This window comes from Symphalangus syndactylus, chromosome 9 (genome assembly GCF_028878055.3).
Source record: "Symphalangus syndactylus isolate Jambi chromosome 9, NHGRI_mSymSyn1-v2.1_pri, whole genome shotgun sequence".
Classification (NCBI taxonomy): domain Eukaryota; kingdom Metazoa; phylum Chordata; class Mammalia; order Primates; family Hylobatidae; genus Symphalangus; species Symphalangus syndactylus.
In genome coordinates this window covers 137,004,102-137,025,002 of record NC_072431.2, presented here as the reverse complement: position 1 = coordinate 137,025,002, position 20,901 = coordinate 137,004,102, and the positions used below count along the sequence as shown (strand labels likewise).

General features: G+C 40.8%; 1 protein-coding gene across 2 annotated transcripts in view; it reads right to left on the bottom strand.

Annotated features, from left to right (window-relative positions):
- The window catches only part of PUM3 (pumilio RNA binding family member 3), a 67,047-nt gene that overhangs the window by 6,083 nt on the left and 40,063 nt on the right, over positions 1-20,901 (bottom strand). The window contains exons 19-20 of one of the 2 annotated variants that reach the window (XR_010113772.1): positions 9,706-19,716; positions 7,001-9,234 (exon numbers count right to left, since the gene is read on the bottom strand). The exons of the other annotated variant lie outside the window; for it this stretch is intronic. The gene's annotated coding sequence lies outside the window, so the exon portion shown is untranslated. Of the gene's footprint in view, positions 1-7,000; positions 9,235-9,705; positions 19,717-20,901 lie in introns of those variants that run through there. 2 annotated transcript variants of the gene reach the window in all.

The window sequence follows — 20,901 nt, the reverse complement described above, 5'->3', positions numbered from 1 at the left end:
TATTGTCAAAAAATTATTAGAAAATGTTTTTCCACTTTGGGGAACTGCAAATAAAATTTCTAGTAATAGAGAGACTCACTTTACTGTATAGACTATAAAACAACTAAACAAGATTATTCAAACATTATGGTATTATCATTGTCCCCAGTATCTCCAATCTTCAGCAAAGGTTGAATGAACCAATGGCATTTTAAAATTAGAACCAGCAAAACTAACTGAAACCACAGGATGACATTGGCCTGCTCTTATGATCCACACCTTTAAGAAAACATAAATTGACTCCTTACAAAATTGTTACTTGATTATCCATGCTTTTAATGATAGAACCCCATGTTCATCCAGTACTTATAAACTCTGACACAATCAATATTATAAAGCATTAATTCAATATTGCAAAGTATATTTACAACAGGTAAAATAAGTATTCAGAGACTCACTGCCTAATGATGACTTCATGCCCAACACATTGGAACTTGATGACTGGATGTTCTGAAAAAGACATCAGTGAAAAACTGCACTTGAGCCTCACTGAAAAAAAAAAAAATCCTATCACATTCTTGTACCTCTCATACAGTAGTTAAATTAGAGGGCATCAAAACTTGGGTCCATGTCTCTCAACCGAAAAGAGCTTCCTCAGACTATTGGACACGTCAAGCCACAGTTGACTTAAAATTAAGTATATTGAAGGAAAAGTTTTCCCCAGAAACAGATGACAAAATGAGGTGGACAGCTTCTGCCCAAGAACACAGAACAGTGCCCCCTTGTATTACCTTTATCTTTCCAGAATTTGCTCTTAACTTCCAAAATAATCATAGTAAGATGATTGTGATCCTACTACTTTGCAAACTAATACACAACGTTTAAACTCACACTTTTATTTCTGTTACGAACATACACCACACAAGCTGAACATGTACTAAGGTCTACTCTCCAACACATAGCCTCCCTCACTAACCCAAATAATTGATGGTTTTGTAGCCATCTAAATGCTTGGGAAGGCTGGATGCAGTGGTTCATGCCTGTAATCCCAACACTTTAGGAAGCCAAAGCAGGAGGATCATTTGAGCCCGGGAGTTCAGGACTAGCCTGGACAATACACCAAGACTCTGCCTCCACAATTTTTTTTTTTTTAATAGCCAGAAATGGTTACAGGCACCTGTAGTCCAGGAGGCTGAGGCAAGAGGATCACTTGAGCCTAGAAGCTGGAGGCTGTAGTGAGCTATGATCCCACCACTGCACTCCAGCTTGGGCAACAGAGCTAGACCCTGTCTCTGTTAAAACAAACAAACAAACAAACAAAAACTTGGGAAGAATTGCAATTAATACTAAAACCAGCTCCTATATATGATTTGTTGACCCATTCAGGAAAACGACTTTACAAAAAGGCTTAACATAAGTCATTTGACTAATACTCATGGCCAGCTGGTTTGGCATTGGGAAGAAGCACTGGAAGCCACAGGATAGCTTCTAGTTACTGTAAGTTTTATTACTGGTGACTTATCTGTATGCATAGAAAGCCTTAATGGTACTAAATCTAACTTAGGTAAGGTCCCAGATTCACTCTGTAATTAAATCCTTTGGTTTGATTCAGATGATGGAGACTGGACTTCTATACATAATAACATAAAATCATTAAAAATTGACAATGTTACATCATTAAGGAACCTACTGAAACCCATACATTGGCTCAATGGAAACTGTAGGTAAATGGAATGCCTCAAATGTACCACTATGTAAGGTAGATAACAGTTTTGGATGCTGGATAGATCAATATACAGGACATCTCAAGAAAGGGAGTTAATCATATTTGATTTATGACTGAATGCATAGATTATTTATCCAATTCAAAGAAGTGTTTTTTGCCCCTATTCTGATTTAAACTACAATCATTCAAACTGACAATGTGCACACGCCAACATGCCAAAAAATAATCATGATATTCATCTCACTCCTGATTTGTGGGTAGTGGGATCTGTCTTAATACTTTATCTCAGTAATACTGGGTTTTTCATTCTGTGTGGTAAAATCATTATTAAGTGATTTTATTAAGTGGAAAAATCATCAGTCCAAGCATCATAAGTTGAGGACCTTCTGTACTTCAGAACAGAAAAGTTCTTGATACCCTAACTACTCAACAAGGAAGAGCTTGTGCGCTTATTGGAGAAAGATGCTGTTTTTATGTCCATAAACAAGGAATTGTAAGCCCAGAATCTGGAGACCTAAAAGATAAAATCCAAGTATTCCAACTAATTGGGAAAGCCCAATCAGTTTATCTGTTAGTTGTTAAAACTTGACCCTGGGAGACCTTGGCTTTGGGGTATTTCTCAAACTCCTGGTATTACCCTCCTATTAGTCATATTGACAATATCTCCGTACACTATATTCTTTCAAGAGGCTTACATGCTTGTCAGCAGCCACTAAATTATTGGATGATCTCCATGAGAATTGAAGGGCAGAAACTATATGAACTCAAATCATAAGAAAATAATCTGTGATAACTTCAGTATGCAATCTTCAGATGATCATGGGAAAAGAAAACAGTATGTGGTGACTGAGAGCAACACTTAATAGTTGGCCACACTCCCAGTTAACTGAATGTGTGACCAAAGAGGGGAAAATGTTAAAGATACACTTTTTAGAGGGCACAGTTTGATTATTCCCCTAAAACAGACATCGATAGCCACGTGAGTGAAAATTAAAACTGTCCTGATTCCCCTGTAATACTGGCTGTAACCATAAACACAATTCAGGCTTTCCCAGGTCAGCATGACCTTACAATTTCCAGCTAATTAGCTATCAATAGGTAAGCTTAGAGAGCACAGCGGCTTGAAAAGTAAGTTTCAAGTAGCCCATCATGACAGGGAATAATGTTCTTCGTCATTCACACTTAATAAACTGTGCTGTAACTGCTGTGGGCTGAGCTTCTCAATGCTTTCAGTTTGAAGTTCCCCCGATCATGGCCCGTACTTTAAAATCTTTTAAATTGTTCCAACTTGATCTGGTTTTATTTTTGTCAAACTGAAAAGTACAGGTTAAAGCCGGGTTTAGGCACAAGGAAGCTGGACTCAAATGATGTCACAAAGACTTCATTTTTCTCCCCGTGTTGCTCAGTTCTGCTTTCCTTCATGTTGGCTTCCTTCAGTAGTAATTCAAGGCTTTTATCATATCAACATTTGCAACCCCAATAGCTTAAGCAAAAGATCCAGTCACTTTGGTGACAGGGATTGGAACACTGATTGTTTAGTCCTGGGTTATTATTTCTATCTCCGGGTACACAGACTGAGGGTAGAAAAGTGCTGGCCAAGGAAAAACCATGACACAGTTACCAGGAGAAAGAGAAATCAATGCTGGGCATCCAAAGACAAAACATGCCCACTAACACACACTCAAGAGCATTACTTGATCTGCGAAAAAGAGTAAGGAATTCTAATTCACCTCAAAAAGGTGTAATCTTAGGATCACTGATTAATGAACATCGAATATCAAGTTATGAAATGTACAGCTATAACTGCTTAACTACTCTTGTAGTATTGTATACAGTACTTGACATTTTACTTTATAGGGGACATTAAACATTCAAGAGAAGGCAGATGAGGTTGTCCTAAAAACATAAATGTAGAAAGATTTACAAAACATAGTTGAAGAAACCAGGAAATGTTTGCTTTGGAGAGAAGAAGACTTAGGGGATACAGGATCTCTGTCTCCAAATATTTAAAGCCCTTACTTCCGACAGAGGATGTCCTCTGTGTGGCTCTAGAGGGTACAATCACAGGATCAGGTGGAAGATTTAGGTTCCAGATAAGAAACTACCCTCTAACAACGAAGGCTGCCCAACAATAAGATGGGTTGACTCTTAAGTCTGGGAGGACTCCTTGTCATTAGAAATGTTCAAACAGGGTTTGGATAATCAAACTTCTGGAAGGCTATTGGAGTCTGCTGGGGATACTGCATAGTGGATTTTACTTCAAAGTTAGGCTCTAAAGTCAGTAAGGCAAAAACCACATATGCCAAAATTGCCTTGAAAATTACCTGTCAAGTATGGTATGTGAATCATGGTTTTAGGACCTGTGATATATATATACACAAATGTATTATATATTTAATAATGCACAATATAATAAAGAATGCAATTTTTTAAGCACTGGCATCACAAAGCCCTGTGAGAGATTTTGTAGATGTGTAGGAACTAAATAAAGCAACCACTGCAATCACTGATTCAAGTATCCTATTTCACGTTCACTTTGGGGCACACACTGATGGGGTGTAATAGTAGGTGCATTGCCATGAACACCTCACTCCTTGCTCTAACAAGTATATTTAGTTGAATCATCTTATTGTATAATAAAGAATTTGACTAGCTTTTGTCTCTGGCTCCTGGGAGGGAGACTAAATCCTTAGAGTTTCCCAATTAACAGCAGTGTCTTTGTTATTCATGAACCTCTAGGATCACATCTGAGTTTATGGTAAGAGATGAGATGACTCAGGATGGGGATTGGTGACAGAAAAACCTACTATATGAGGAGAGCTTTGGGACTTTGAGCCAGCCTGACCTCCACAAAGGGCAGAGGGGCTACAGATTGAGTCAGTCCACGGTCAAGGATTCAATCAATCATTTCTACATAGTGAGACCCCAACAAAAACTCTGGACATTGAGCTGAGTGGGGAAACTTCCTGGTTTTTGGGCCCATCAGCGTGCCAGAGGGTGGTGCATGCTGGTTCTGCAGGAATAGGACATGGAAGCTTTGCATTCAGGATCCTCCCAGACCTTGCCCTGTCATCTTTTTATTTGGCTGGTTCTGATTTATATCTTTTCTAAAACTGTAATTATATATACAGTGCTTTCCTGAGTTTTGTAAGTTGTTTTAGTGAATTATGAAACTTAAGGGTGTTGTGGGAAGCTCTGAATTTGTAGCTAGTGGTCGTAAGTGTGGGTGGGCTGGGGACCCCTGAAGTATGGCTGGCATTTGAAATAAAAGCAGTCTTGTTGGTGACTATGCCCTTCAACCTGTAAAGTCTGACACCAACTCTGGGTGATTAGCATAGAAATTGCTTGGCAGTACATCAGTTGGTGTCAGAGTGTGTCTTAAAGAAATACAGAAGGTGGTTGCACAGTACCTCCAAAGAGCCTTGTGATTCTAAAATTCTATTTTTTTAAAGGCAAAGAAACGAACAAAATTAATACTTTTATTCTGGCCTATAGAGAAGTGATATGGCAATTGTCTCTTTCACTATCTCGCTTTATGAGATTTGTGTTCAAAAAATGCAAGAAAAATGCAATGTAGGAGTCTTTAACTCATGAAATCTTAGCTTAAAGAAGCTAAGGTCTAACGATGGAACAACAGCTTGTCCACAGTGAGGCTAGGCCAATTCGGAAGAGAAGGCAGAGCTCCTGTTTGTAAATCAGAATATGGCCTGGAAGACATCAATATTCTAGTAACAAGATGAGCATGCCCACAGCCCAATGGCTTAAGGGTTGCTGAGATTTTTCTTTTCTTCTCTTTCAGAGAAACGTGAGTCAAAAATACCTACTGCTAATATTAACGTAGAGGGAGGGGAAATCTATTTGCAAGGTCTTTTGGGGCCAGAAGGACAATGCATTATTTTCCCTGTCCCTTCAGTCAGAACCTAACAGCAGCAGTATTTATCCCAAACACATCTATTCAAATCCCTTACGATGACCCCAGAGACACTGCCCTGTTCCCTTGGCACAGAAGGGCAGAGAATGAATTCCCAGAGAGCAGAATTGGGAACAAGGGTGGAAGTTACAGGGGACCTTCTCAGCTGACTGTAAAGAAGAACTTTCCAATGGAGAGGCATCCTCAGGAGATAGAGAACAAACACCGTGTTACCAGCAGGGTCTATGCTGAGGGCCACAGCCGTATCCTGGGGACGAGTGGATGAGGATGCACACAGAGAGGGAGCAAAGACACCAGATGTTATCTAGATCCCTGTAGTTCTGACAGTCTAGCTCTAACCTGACTGTAGATTCAAAGAAAAACCGGGGAAAATATTCTCACATAAGGAGCTTTCTCAGCTGTGTTCTTACCACAAATATTCTTCAACAATAAATCCCACTAGAACGTCTAGTGGCATGACGTTATTTAGTGCAGTTAAGGGAAATTTTAGAACTACTGCAATGCCGTTTAAATTCATTATCTAATGCTAATTAAAATGATCTGTTTCGCTGTCACCAAGGAAAATCTTGTTAGGGAAACTGATGAGGTGCAGCAAGCTCTCTGGTACTGAGCTGAGAGCAGATGTGTGCTTACAACATCATACATCCTGTGCCATTGACAATTAAGACACAGAGAATTAACCTGGCAGTACAGCCGGCCTCGGGCAGGTTTGGGGGCCAGCCAGGCATCCAAAGAGCACTCGACTGTACAGCAGACCTGCCTGTGACCCTCTCTGCCAGTTACCTTGGGGCAGTCACCTCACCTCTTTGGGTTGGGTTAGATCAGTGGTTTTAAATCTTGACGCACATTAGAACCACCGAGGGAATTTTTAATCCAGATTCCCCACCTAAACCAATTAAGTATGAGTCCCTGGAGGTGGGGCCCAGGCATAAGGATTTTAAAGCTCCTCAGGTGATTCCAATGTGAAGGTAGGGTCCATTACTACTGCATTTGGTGGTCCCTAAGGACCATGCCCATTTCCAGACTAATTGAGAGAAGAAAAATCATTGGGGTACTTCATCACTCCCTTGCAGACATTGGTTATTAGGAGTCTGACTCAATTAAGTATTCCACGTGGGTATCAGCCAGGCAGTAACTGCTGTTAAACCATGGTCCATGTCTTGGTTACTTTTGTAAATGCCTAGCACATCCTAGGCACTCAGTACTCATTTGATAAATGGATGGTTCAGAGGGCAACAATTCAACTTGCAGTTCACCCTTTCTGCTTCATTTTGGGTGGCAAAATGAGTAACAAAAGAGTTACAAATTTTAAATAATGTATTAAATTCATCTTTAATAACAGAATAGCACAAAATAGCAATGGCTTAAACAAAAGAGAAGTTTATTTCTCTAACACATAAAACATTGGCTTTCAAAATATGGTCCTTGAACCAGGATGACCCATATCACCTGGGAAATTGTTAGCAATGTAAACTCTTGGGCTCCAAACCAGACCTACTAAAACAGAAACTGTGGGGTGTGGCACAGAAATCTCTTTTAATAAGCCCTCCAGGTGATTTAAGAACCACTGCCATAAAAGAATTTGAGAGGTAAGTAGTGCAAGGCTAGTATAGCAATTCCACGAAGTTGGGACCTGGACTCTCTGCTCACCATTCCTTCATCCCTAACGTACAAACCTTGTCCACATGATATGATATGGCTGCTGGAGTTCCAACCATCATATCCAAGCTCAAAGGAGAAAGAAGGAGAAAAACCTAGAGAAGAGCACTCTTATTTCACAGGACTTCCTGAAAGCACTTCTTGTCCTCTTGGATCTCACAGGCACAAAAACTTGTCTGTGAAGAAAACTAGAAAATGTTATCTTTTAGCTGGGCACATGACCACCCCGCTAAAAATTTAGGTTCTGTTCCTGAGGTGCTAAGACAGTAATCTAGTTGTTTCTGCCTTAAATTATTACTCAACAGTGGTAACAAAGAAAACTAAAACTTAGTGCTAATATGTCCAGGAATTGTGTTAAATTCCTTATGATAGTATCTTATTTAACCTTCATAACTCCATGGGGAATTGTTTTTCTCATCTTACAGAGTAAAAAAACAAACAGAAAACAAACAAAAATGGGTTTTTGGAGATTGGTTAATGTGCTTGACGTCACCTAACTAGGAAGTGATAAAGCAGAATTTCAACCCAGGTGGTTTATCTGCAAAGCATGCATTCTTAGCCTCTAAGATATGCTACTCTGATAAAAAAGTTTTGGTGGAGATGAAAAATGAGTAATAACTGACACTTATATCTGTTCCTCATTAGCAGGAGTAATGTAACATTTGTTTTGCCATCATTTGATTAGGTTGAGCTTGCAAAGCAACTCCTGCCCCACTCCAAATGGCTGATACGTTCTAAGACTGTGTTTTCAGGTCACTTAGGACAGGTCTGCAGTGGTGTCTGCACATTAAGAAGCATTGGGGCTAATGCTAGGGAGAATCAAGGGCTCATGGGACCTGAGGCTTGTACAACTTAGGATCCCCTATTAAGAAAAAAACCATTAAATTGTGAACACACAATTAGGTAGTGGGCTTTGGAATGCCCAGCAAGTGAGGGGCAGTGATACTTAAGCCTCATTGGCTTAATGAGGAATCTACCTCCAGCCTAATGCTTCCTTTCCCAGCACTGCTTGCCTGTAGCATGGAGGACACAATGCAGGTCACTGCAATCAAGCAATCACCAACTGTAGAAGAAATACTGGAGATGACATTGATCAGTGGTCTTCTAACTTTGGTTTGTTTGTTCTTAATGGCAGAACCCTGTTACAAAAAGAAATCTCACTCTGGATCTGAACACATTGAACAGATACAAGTGTGGCTGCTCTGGCTGGAGACCAGGTGGTAGTAGGTCAAAAGTCCCATCTGCTCTTGCCCATAATGTAATCTTCAAATGAGTTATTCTTCCCTGCTGCACAGATAAACCCAATTCACTGAGACAGCATTATTGCAGTAAAGAAGTAGTTTAATTAATGCAAGGCTGGCCAAGAGGAAGGACTGGAGTTATTACTCAAATCAGTCTCCCTGAGAATTTGGAGGCTAGGGTTTTAATAGATAATTTGATGGGCAAGGGGCTAGGGAATGGGTGCTGCTGATTGTTTGGGGGATGAAATCACGTGGGAAACGGTCCTTGTGTTCTGAGTCCATCTCAGGGTGGGGGCCACAGGACTGGTTGAGTCATGAGTCGTGGGTACAGGTGGGGTCAGTTAATTGCCAGGACGCAAAAATCTGAAAACCATCTCAAATGACCACTCTTAGGTTCTACAGTAGGGATGTTAGCTACTGGAGCACTCAGGGAAGTCACAAACCTTGTGACCTCTGGCGACATAACTGCTGAGCAGTAAGGGGTTACAGAAAGTACACCTACATTTTAGCAGAATTCAGGCCCCTTCTATAATCCTTATCTTATGGCCTTTCTTTAGTTTTACACAGACAACTTCAGTCCCTGAATAAGGAGGAGGGGGCCAGTTTTAGGGAGGGACTATTATTATCCTTGCTTTAAAGCTAAACTATAAACTAAATTCCTCCCATGGTTAGTGTGATGGTTAATAATGAGTATCAACCTGATTGGACTAAAGGATACAAAGTATTGATCCTGGGTGTGTCTGTGAGGGTGTTGTCAAAGGAGATTAACTTTTCAGTCAGTGGGCTAAGAAAAGCAAACCCACCTTTAATCTGAGTGGGCACAATCTAATCGGCTGCCAGCACAGCTAGAATATAAGCAGGCAGAAAAATGTTAAAGGAGACTCTGGCCTAGCCTCCCAGTCTGTATCTTTCTCCTGTGCTGGATGCTTCCTGCCCTTGAACATTGGACTCCAAGTTGTTCAGTTTTGGGGCTCAGACTGGCTCTCCTTGCTCCTCAGCCTGCAGATGGCCTATTGTGGGACCCTGTGATCATGTGAGTTAATACTTAATAAATTCCCCTTTATATTTATATATATATATATGCACACACATACACACACACATATATATATACACACACACACACTAAATTCCTCCCATAGTGTGTGTGATGGTTAATGAGTACCAACTTGATTGGATTGAAGGATACAAAGTATACATACACGTATATATATATATATATATACACACACACACACACATATATATGTGTATGTATATATATGTGTGTGTATATGTATATACACACACACACACACACACTAAATTCCTCCCATGGTTAGTGCGATGGTTAATGAGTATCAACTTGATTGGACTGAAGGATACAAAGTATATATATGTATATATATATACACATACATGTGTGTGTATACATACACACATACATGTGTATACACACACACACACACACACACACACACACACACACATATACCATTAGTTCTATCCCTCTAGAGAACCCTAATACAGTTAGCTTGGGCTATGCTCAGGAAACAGTGAAGACAGCCAGCCTGTGAGGCTAGAAGCAAGATGGAGACAGCCATGCTAGACTTCTCTCGCTGTCATCTTTGCAAAGGCGGTTTCAATTGCAGCTCCAGAGGCATCTTGGGGTGCCCTGGGGCCTCAAGGAACCTATCTGAAAATCACTTGATGTATTCTAAGCCCCTCCTCTTATCGGGGAGAGAACAAAGACCCAGAAAGACTAAATAACTCAGCTTAGGTCATCACCTGGTTACTGGCAGGGTAGGGACTGCAACTGTTATCTATCCACAGATCTTTTCACTATACCATTATAACCCTTTGATTTCTAGGCCAGCCTTCAAAAGCCTTTTATTATCTCTTGCCTTATCCCAAATGTAGTATTTGTAGAATATGACAGAATCAAACCACAAGGTATTACCCATTTCTATGGGAAAAGTCAGGAAAGGTCTCCCCAACTGCAGCCTTAGTAGAGAAGGGGTGGGTACTCTCTCAGCTTAAGTCACTAGAGGTTATTCCCCTGAACTGCTGTTCTTCTTTCTCCCCTTGTTTCACCCTGCATCACTAGCCAAGTCCCTGGCACACCCCAGGGAAGGCAAGAGGCAGAGAATGGAACCAGTGGGTAGCATTTGTACCACTGAAAGGGAAAAAGCAAGAATCCCTTGGGTCATGGGGACATAAAATTTATAAGTTGTGTATAGAGAGAAGCTACCATCTTGTATGAAAAAAGGAAACAGACATGCAATGAAATATTACACATAGGCACATGGCTATTTTCTTTTCCATCTTTGATTTTTATTGCTGACTGACTTAAATATGGGCTGCAAATTTAATCCTCGTCACTTGCTGGAATGTCATGTTTTTTTCTGACTATGCTTCTGGTCCTGGCAAAACTTTGCCTCAAGGAATTTCTCCAGAGGTATTTTAACTTGACGCTCATTTCCATGGAAGTATCACTGGTTTTTGACCACCTAGGTCTTAACAATAAACTTTTTCATAGGGTTGTCTGCTTTTTCTTCACAGCTTTCCTTGATTCAAACAATCCTCAAGTAAGTTGTTAGTGGGCAAAATTACTTCATTTAGGTCTTCTAATTAGAAATGAAAAATTCTTCCATCAGTCCCATGCTTTCCTCAACTATAAAATTTCACTTAAAAATCTCAAACTCGTAAGAAGACTTAATGTTATTCAGTAACTAAAATTATAAATCTCTAAAGCTTTCTTTAAAACAAAAGAAACCTAAAATGCAATCTGAATGTTATAGAATCGTTTTCCACAGAACAGTCACATCATGACCACAGCTGACAACAAATGGTAACTGGAAACAGTTTGTTCTTCTACTTGGGAAATGGACATCAACTGGCCAACTTTTAAAAGGAGTAAATATATCTCTTAGGTTTTGTTTTGTATTAGTCAGTTTTCATACTGCTGTAAAGACACTACCTGAGACTAGGTGAATTATAAAGAAAAGAGGTTTAATTGACTCACAGTTCTGCATGGCTGGGGAGACCTTAGGAAACTTACAATCATGGCAGAAGGGGAAGTAGGCATGTCTTACATGGTGGCAGGAGAGAGAGGAGAAAGCAAAGGGGGAAGAGCCCCCTATAAAACCATCAGATCTCACAAGAATTCACTCACTATTACAAGAACAGCATGGGGGAAACCACCCCCATGATCCAATCCCTCCTTCAACACGTGGGGATTACAGGACCCCACTCCACACGTGAGGATTACAATTCGAGCTGAGATTTGGGTGGGGACACAAAGCCAAACCATATTAGTTGCACAAAAAGGCGGCTAAATAACAATTACCTCTAAAGTGCAATAGAGAAACAAAAGGCTACTTTGTGATGTTAGAATATTAAAAACACAATTCTCACAAAAATATATGTCAAAAATTTATGTAACTCATTCATGAGAAAACAAGCAGGTAAAACTAGTTCAAAGGAGAATACAGCGGACTGAGTTATATATGTACATTTTTCTGGATGTCCATTTCAAGAAAAGGAAGTCTACTGGAATAAGATTGCAGTTAGATTAACACCAGGTAATAAATAGGGCAATAAAACTGTAATTTTTGGAGCTGTCTCTACTATTGGGCAGAAATCATTGGCAACTTACTAATATTCTACTCAGCATTATCCTCCTTCCCAGAGTCTAGGCCCTAATAGAATAGCATGTCAAACAAAATCACACCCCTCTAGAAAGTCAAACAGCCTGTGGTTTTGCAGACCATGCCCTAATATGACTTTAAATGGGACAAACCTTTTTGCTTTATTTCTACACTTTGGATAATTTTACTTAATGGTAGTAGAGGTTTTTTGTTTTCGTCTGTTTTTTTCTTTATAATCTGTAAACTACAACCCTGTGACTCGGGAACCAAAAGAGGTAAGGAATATTTGGAACCATCTGGGGAGTCATCAACACAAAGTTTTACAAGGCATCTTCACATACGGTCTCACTTCATTCTGACCCCAGCCTCCTGAGACGTTCAGGTATGATTCCTATTTTCACAAATAAGAAAATAGAGGTTTCTAAAGATTGTGACTTGTTCACATACCTGGTCAGAACCAGGGCCAATTTGTCAAGCCAGATCTTCTGAAAACACACACCTAGAGCTTTCACTGTGGTGCTGCTCTCAACGACCCCTCACATTGTAGAGAAGCTTATGGTTTAAAAATTCCTTGGCAGGCTGGGTGCGGTGGCTCATGCCTGTAATCCCAGAACTTTGGGAGGCCGAGGCGGGTAGATCACGAGGTCAGGACATCAAGACCATCCTGGCTAACACGGTGAAACCCCGTCTCTACTAAAAATACAAAAAATTAGCCGGGCGTGGTGGCGGGCGCCTGTAGTCCCAGCTACTCGGGAGGCTGAGGCAGGAGAATGGCATGAACTCGGGAGGCGGAGGTTGCAATGAGCTGAGATCACGGCACTGCACTCCAGCCTGGGCGACAGAGCAAGACTCTGTCTCAAAAAAAAGAAAAAAACCCTTGGCAAATTGAGAGCGCATGAAGCAGGTGGTTTTGTTTTATAGACGGGGAAAATGAGGACCATGATCACCTGCCTAGCAAGTGACAGAAGCCAAATCATGTCCAAGTTCCCCAACAACTCAAAGGCTAGTTCCTGCACAAAACCATCACCTGGGGTTAATCCACTTTGTCCCTCGGCACTGACCCAAATTCCATCTCTGGACGCCACGACCGCCAAACAACTGAATCCCCTCCATCTAGCAGGCCAGGTATGTGAGTTCAGTTCACCCCTTTCTCCTGCCCCAAGAAACAAACTCCCTTGTTAACCTGTGTAGCTCTCTGCCCTCTAACCTCAGCAAGTTGACAGACTTCACAGGAAGGTGTTAATGACAGGCAACAGCTAGTGGTGCTATTCCACCAGGGTTATTTGTATTTTCAAAGAAGCCCATTTTGGTATAAGTATTTTCACCTTTTGCTTCCTACTCTATGTTGGCAGAAATGATTACAAGGAGCCTGCAAACCCAACCTTAGCCCAAGCACCCCCTGCCAAGGGAATGAAGCCTCATGTTTTGACTATTTTTCAAATGTATATTGCTGATGTTTAAAATTGTAAATATATTTTGAAGTGGTAATGAATTTATAGGTGTTCTTATGTGACGTCTCAGCCAATATATGTTTAAAAGTGTAACTGTGACTATGTGTAGGGGCAGAAGCTGCTGAAATGTTTTATGAGAAAATCTCAAGGAGGGGAACCAAACCCTCACAAAGACACAATGAAGTATGATTATCTTCATTTTAAAAATGATGAAAATGAAGCAGAGAGGGTATGTAACTTACAAATATCATCCAGCTACAGAGCCAAGCTTCAAATGTGGTTCCAGGCCTGTGCTCCCAACCACTATTTTATATTGCCTTTAATTTAAACTGACTTTCATTTTCTAAAAGGGTGTGACTTATATGCAAGTATGTAGCAGAAAACACCTCATCCTAACCCTGATCATGTGTAGGAGGGTCCAGCAATAAAGAAAACTTTTGAGGGGTGAAAAGCTACTATAGAAAAGCAAAGCAGGCTTATGCAGACTGAGAAACATTTGAGAGGAAAAGATGGAACTGCATTTTACCAACTGTGACACTTTGACTTTAAGACGTACCATTATTTTATCTATCATTCAGAAAAAAAGCTGCCTATCAACGGTCATGCTAATATGCCACTGACTATAAGTGACACCCTGAAAGATTTGTTAAATGCAAAATAAAAATGTACATTTTTAGAATTGATGAAATATAGTAACATGCAGTCAGACAGCCCAGGCCATGGTCTAAGTTTGAGATCCCAGAAGAAGGGAGAGCATCTTTCACAATTTTTCTTCCAGAAACTGACTTGATATTGTTAACATTCAACAGTAGGGAGCAAATGTTTTAGCCAGAGAACTGTAAGTGCTCTGGTTTCAGTCTCATGCCAGATCCTGGTATGGTGCTACTCTTAGTATTAAGAGTACAGACTGTCCCTGACTTATAATAGATCAACTTACGATTTCTTTTTCTTTCTTCTGAGACAGAGTCTTGTTCTGTCACCCAGGCTGGAGTGCAGGGGTGCGATCTCAGCTCACTGCAACCTCAGCCTCCCAGGTTCAAGCAATTTTCCTGCCTCAGCCTCCCAAATAGCTGAGATTATAGGTGCCTGCTACCACTCCCAGCTGAGTTTTGTATTCTTGGTAGAGATGAGGTTTCACTGTGTCGGCCAGATTGATTTTGAACTCCTGACCTCAAGTGATCCGCCCACCTCGGCCTCCCAAAGTGCTGGGATTACAGGTGTGAGCCAGCCTACTTACAATTTTTCAACTGTGCAAAAGTCAAAATGATGAAGCAAAGTGATACGAATTCAGAATTCTCTTCAACTTACCATGGGACATGTATACTTCATTAACTAATCACGGTGGCCAAGGGAGTGTTGTGGTTCAGAGGCTAGAGTCACATGCCAGGTCAAGGCAAATCATAATTCTACTCCACCCAAAAAGGCAACTGAAATGTAGGAGGAGGGGAACCTCCAGAAAGGTGCCAGGCAGGGTGTTATTACCAAAAGAGCGGATTCCAACAGATATTTAGAACTAGGCTTAGATATCGAGTAATACAATGGGGCCAAATAGTTGATCTGGTAAGAACAACTGAACCCATGTCTTGTCTGTTTCTTCAAAAGGATATTCCTGCTGTTACAGGTCTTTTTAAGATTCACGTTTTTCTATCACTGCCTACTGCTGAATGTGATAACATCAAGTCAGTACGTGCTTACTGGTAGATATATCAGTAAGAACCTAAGTTTTAAATGCAAGAGGATTTTCATCTAAAAGGAAAGTCTGTTGTCAAGCATCTGGAAGTCATTTTAAGACATCTAAATTAGTAATTATGTTTAATTATAGTCATCAAGAGCTCAAAGTCAGATGATTCCCATGACCTTACCAGACTCCTCTCACCTTTCCCTCAAGCAGTTATCACGTGTCAAGCACAACTAAGAGCTAATCATTTCCTCCCAAGGTACAATTAACTCCCTAAGAAAAAGAGCGCACAGACCAAAATTTCTCATTCCCACATTTTTGCAGCTCTATCTGTCCACTTACATTCAGCCATGGGCATGAGCCCATGTTTAAAAACTGGATAAAACATTTTGATGAAAAATATTTCAAACACTGTTCTTTTATAGGGTGTTATCTGTGGTATCATCCAGGGCATTGTCATGGGTACAAACATACATAGCAATCAGTGTCTGTCTGCACACTATGGAATGCAGAGCAGCCATTTAGTTACTATTCATAAAAGACACACAATCCAAAGAGCATACTGTATCTCCTGGTTAAGGCCATTCATTAAAAAATTTACTAATGCGGCCAGGCATGGTGGCTCACGCCTGTGATCTCAGCACTTGGGAGGCTGAGGCGGGCGGATCACGAGGTCAGATCAAGACCATCCTGGCTAACACGGTGAAACTCCGTCTCTACTAAAAATAAAAAAAAATTAGCTGGGCGTGGTGGTGGGCGCCTGTAGTCCCAGCTACTCAGGAGGCTGAGGCAGGAGAATGGCGTGAACCCGGGAGGCAGAGCTTGCAGTGAGCTGAGATCACGCCACTGCACTCCAGCCTGGGCGACAGAGCAAGACTCTGTCTTAAAAAAAAAATTTACTAATGCATTTGGGGAAGAAGTTACGGGACTTGGGGCACTTTGGTGGTGGTGTTTTTAGGTTCAGAAAAGATGAAGATGATCATAAATTTAGTTTCCTTAGGTTAAGCACTATCAAAAGGTAAGACAAGAGCTCAAGTCTCAAATTTTTGTTTGTTTACGTCATTAATTTTGGCCTAGAAATAGTCTGATTATGGGTTCCATACTAACTGCTGCTGTTTTGTGATCTTGCGTTCTCTTAACCATTATTCCAAATACATATATATATAAATTTGCAAGACTTGAAAGTGATTAATCTGCTAAAATTAAGATGTAACTTTTTCAAATTTTCACTGATATAGAAACAGAAGTGCCATCTCATGTTTTCAAGAGCAAATCTTTTTAGTTTGGTCAGGTAGGAAGCCATTTCCTCTAAGAGGCCTTTATTCTGTTATGCAAGTGCTTATTACACCAGACTTAAAGGGAAAATTGAGTTCTCCTTCCTTCTAACATCAGCTGATTCCTAGGAAAAGCAGGGTTTGATGCAAATTGAAAATACAATAAGCTGAATTTTCAAAGAAAAGACATTCTCAGATCTGCTAAGTTCATCCACGAAAAAGAAGACCACCATGAAGCCAGGTAGGTTGTTTTCAGTCTGTTTAAAGCCATTTGTGGATTTCTGCTTAAAAATGGTGCATTGTTGAGTTTATCTCTGTTCCTTACAGAAAGAGTAAGATAAGACTAGAAAAATAAAATTGTATAAATTCACAGGAAAAAAGTAAACAGAGAAGCCACAGTGGGTGTGAGATAGCACCAAGTATCTGCAAGAACAGGAAGCAGTTGAGAAGGCCGCAGAACTGTGAAAGCGGAATACCTAGTGCATGGAGAGGAGCGAGTCAATTCTCACCATGATAGACCAGAAAATTCCGGCAGCTAGAGGTGCCAGGTACTGGAGAACGCTGGGGTGAGCCTTGGAATGGAAAACAGGGGGATTGGCCCAAACTGCTTGACTACCACTCCCAACCCTGGCAGCAGGCTGAGGATGTGCTTTGTGAACTTACGTTGACTCATTTTCTCAAGACTAGGGGGCCCCAGATACGAGAGGGCATGAGGGAGAGGCACTGTGCTGAAAGCAGGTAGGTTAACTAAAATCTGCACACTGACTATTGAGCAACTGAATGCTGGCTGCAGGTGGATTTCTCTCTGGAGGCACTGAATGGCCTAGAGGAAAGGCCTACAGATACTGACATCTGGAGGACCCCAGTGAAACAGCAGGATCCACAACTAATCACTGGTACAGTAAAGTCAACATTAGAGAATAAAAGAATGCCCTCTTCCTCATCGGTTTTAAGATTTTAAATGTCTTAAATATTTAAGAGAGCTAAAGACCTCTCCAGGAAAGTCTCAAACAGAGCCCAAAGCAAACATAAAGAGCAGATGACCAGAAAAGAAAGTAAAACAAAACAACTAACCATAAAATTGGGTATCACCAGGAAAAGTAAGAGATAATGCATACAATAAATAAAAAAAGGACACTTTAATGAAAAGGCTGGGAGTGGCTAGGCATGGTAGCTCATGTGCTCAGGACTAGCCTAGGCAACACGTCAAAACCCCGTCTCACAAAAAATGCAAAAATTAGCCAGACATGGTGGTGCACGCCTGTATTTCCTGATGCTTGGGAGGCTGAGGTGGGAGGATCACTTGAGCCAAGGAGGTAGAGGTTGCAGTGAGCTCAAGTTGCACAGCTGCCACTCCAGCCTAGGTGACAAGACCCTGTCTCAAAAAACAAACAAACAAACAAAAAACCCAAAACATGAAAGGCTGGCAGAGAAGGTAGAGAAAATATCTCACTCAGAAAGCAAAGCAAAAAAACAAAAATATTAAAAATAGGGAAAAGTAAGACGATCAGACACTCAAATCATTTCAACTCCCAGTGATAGCTCCAAAGAGAAAGAAAAGAGAAAACAGCGGGTAGGGGGTACATGAAAAAAATCAGAAAAAAAACATGGAAAAACATCTCCCAGGATGAAAGGATTTGGCTCTTCTGACTAAAATGGTTCACCAAGTGCCTAGCATAAAGAGTGAAATGAAAATATACCTAACACATTCCAATGCACACGATCCTGAAATACGAGAAAGCTGGAGACTTAAAGGCCGCATGTAAAGATTGAGAATAAGGATGGCACTGGACATTAAACTTCTACAACTTTGCAATCTAAAGACAATATTGACGAGCATCTTCAAATTCTAAGGCAAAATTAATTTTAAACTAGAATTCTATATCCAGCTAAATTAGACATCTGGGTTTGAGAGTAGAATAAAGACATTCGGACTTGCAAGGTCTTTAGAATGTATTTTCTCAGGAAGCTACTAGAGGATGTGCCGTATCGAGAAAAGGGTGTTAAGCAAGAAAGAGATGCATGGGATCTGAGAACTAGACTTTTCATAGGAGAGAAACTACAGGCAGATGATGATGATGATGGAGGAGCAGCAGTTCTTCAGGACATCCCAAAAGCCAAGAGGGGTGTCTCCAGGAGAAGGTGGAAATGCTTGCCCACTTGACATGTTGGATAGTGTGGAAATTGGTATTTAGAGACAGTCAGCTTAGCATACTTTTGGCTGCAAGTTACAAAAGATCCAACTCAAAACTGACCTAAAATGAAAAATTGGGATTTATTCTCTCACATAACCAGAAGTCCAGGGCTAGCGCAGCTCCAGGAGTTAACTTATTCAATAGCTCAACATCACCAAAGTTCCAGACTCTTTTCACAAACCTTTGCTCAGCCATCCTCGGCGTATTTGCTATTTCCTGTCAGGCTTCTAGCTTGCAGGGTGGGCCTAGTCCTGCACGTACCAAAGCTGACAGGCAAGAAGGAGACTCTCTCTACAACACAAGAGACCTAAGAAACCCCTCCCAGGAATACCATCTCTCTTCCAAGTTTCACTGGTCAGGCTCCTTCCTAAATCCATCACTGATTTAAGAAATGGGCCCTCAGGATTTGGTCATACCAGTGCTCTTCTGCATAGGACGCACAAGCGCAACAGGTGTACAGCTGGGTGGGGTAATGCATGAGGTTGTCAAAATCTCAACACATTCACAACTCACTAGAGAAACACTGATTTATGTCAGTTACATATTTAAGCCACGTGGAAAGGAGCAGACACCAGATTAACACAGAAGCCTTGGTGGGCTAAAAAAAAGAGGAAAATGGCTGCTGGGTAATTGCTAAGGGTGCCTTCAAGAGAAGAATTTAAGCAATTCTGATGTAAAATTTAGGAAAAATCAACAGAGATGTAGAAACTAAGCAAATGAAAATAAATCACTAATTCCAGAAAAATTAAAATAGTAGAGGAAATGTAATGGCTGCTCACTACTTGAATCAATATTTAACAACATTTATGTAGGTAAAATAAGGTAAACCCTGAACACTGATTTCATCATACATGATGCAATTCTATTGGGAAGGGAGGGAAGAGTAGTGGGGAACAGTGATGGTAAAAGTTCTTCATCTGCATTTCCTGTAATAGGAAGTCAAAAGAAAATACCTGCAAATGATAAATTAAAAAAATTACATACACTGTATTTAGACATTTAGCAGAGCAAAGAATAATCAAAAGTAGTTCTGGAGAGGGTGAGGCAGGGGTGCAGAGGAATGGGGCAGATTGCTGCCTCTGCTATAAGCTTTATAAAAGTACTCCTCAAATTATGTACACATTATTTTAGTTTCAAAGATGAAACAAAGAGCAGGGGTTCTTTCCCCCTTTCTCTGACTGGCTTCTTTATACAGAGAACACAAATCACAATGTATTAGGCAAACAAATGCAAGCTCTACTGTTGCCTTTTCCCTATTCACCTCCTTATCCCATCCCAGTTCCTCTAGCTCTCCACCCACACCCTTACTGGGTGATGGGAGAATCCATGTCAAAAGTTACAGCCATCAGCGCTTTTGCAGTTTGGGAAGGATTCAGTACACCATGGCAGGAGGGGTCCTGGTAGTCGGTAGGCTGGAGTAGTCCTGGGACCCCATGGTCTGGACAGGAAAGGCACAGCCAATTCCCCAGCAGGTGTAACTGCAGTGATTGAGTACCCCGTTACATTAGACTACTTTGAGAAAGCAGCCAGATACTCATAGGCATGACTACATGAGCCTGATTGAGCTAACAATCATTCTAAGCTTTGTTTGCTGAAACAACTGCAGTTTTAAAATTCAAACATCCTACCTGTAGTTAAACTTCTGCACTATAACAAATTTCCACCTTCTTCCTTCTTATTCAAACTCCATAGGCTTTGACATTTTAGGGACAGTCTCAAGGGAGAAAGTCTAATCACAAGGAGCTATTTACTTGGAAGGCCTAAAATCAGAGACAAGGAGAATTTCCCAGTGACCCTGACTTTAACACTGCAATCCACAGTGATCCCCTAATTCAATTAGCACATTTCCTCCTATGAGCTTAACTTACCTGAATGGCTTTCAAATAAAATCTAGCATGGAACCTAACCCATAAAACAGATAGGAAGGCAGCTGTGAACCCCCCACTGCCCCGGTACTCATTAAATTCCACTTTACTGTGCCCATGACTCCCCCCTGGCTCTTCTTTTCCACATCCTGCCTTCCTTTGATAGGATGAAAGTCTTCTCAAGTCTCACCTTCTCCAGGAAGCCTTCTCAGACTATGCTCACTGAAGATGTCTTCTCCCCTGAATCAACTCATTCAACTACACTTTATATAT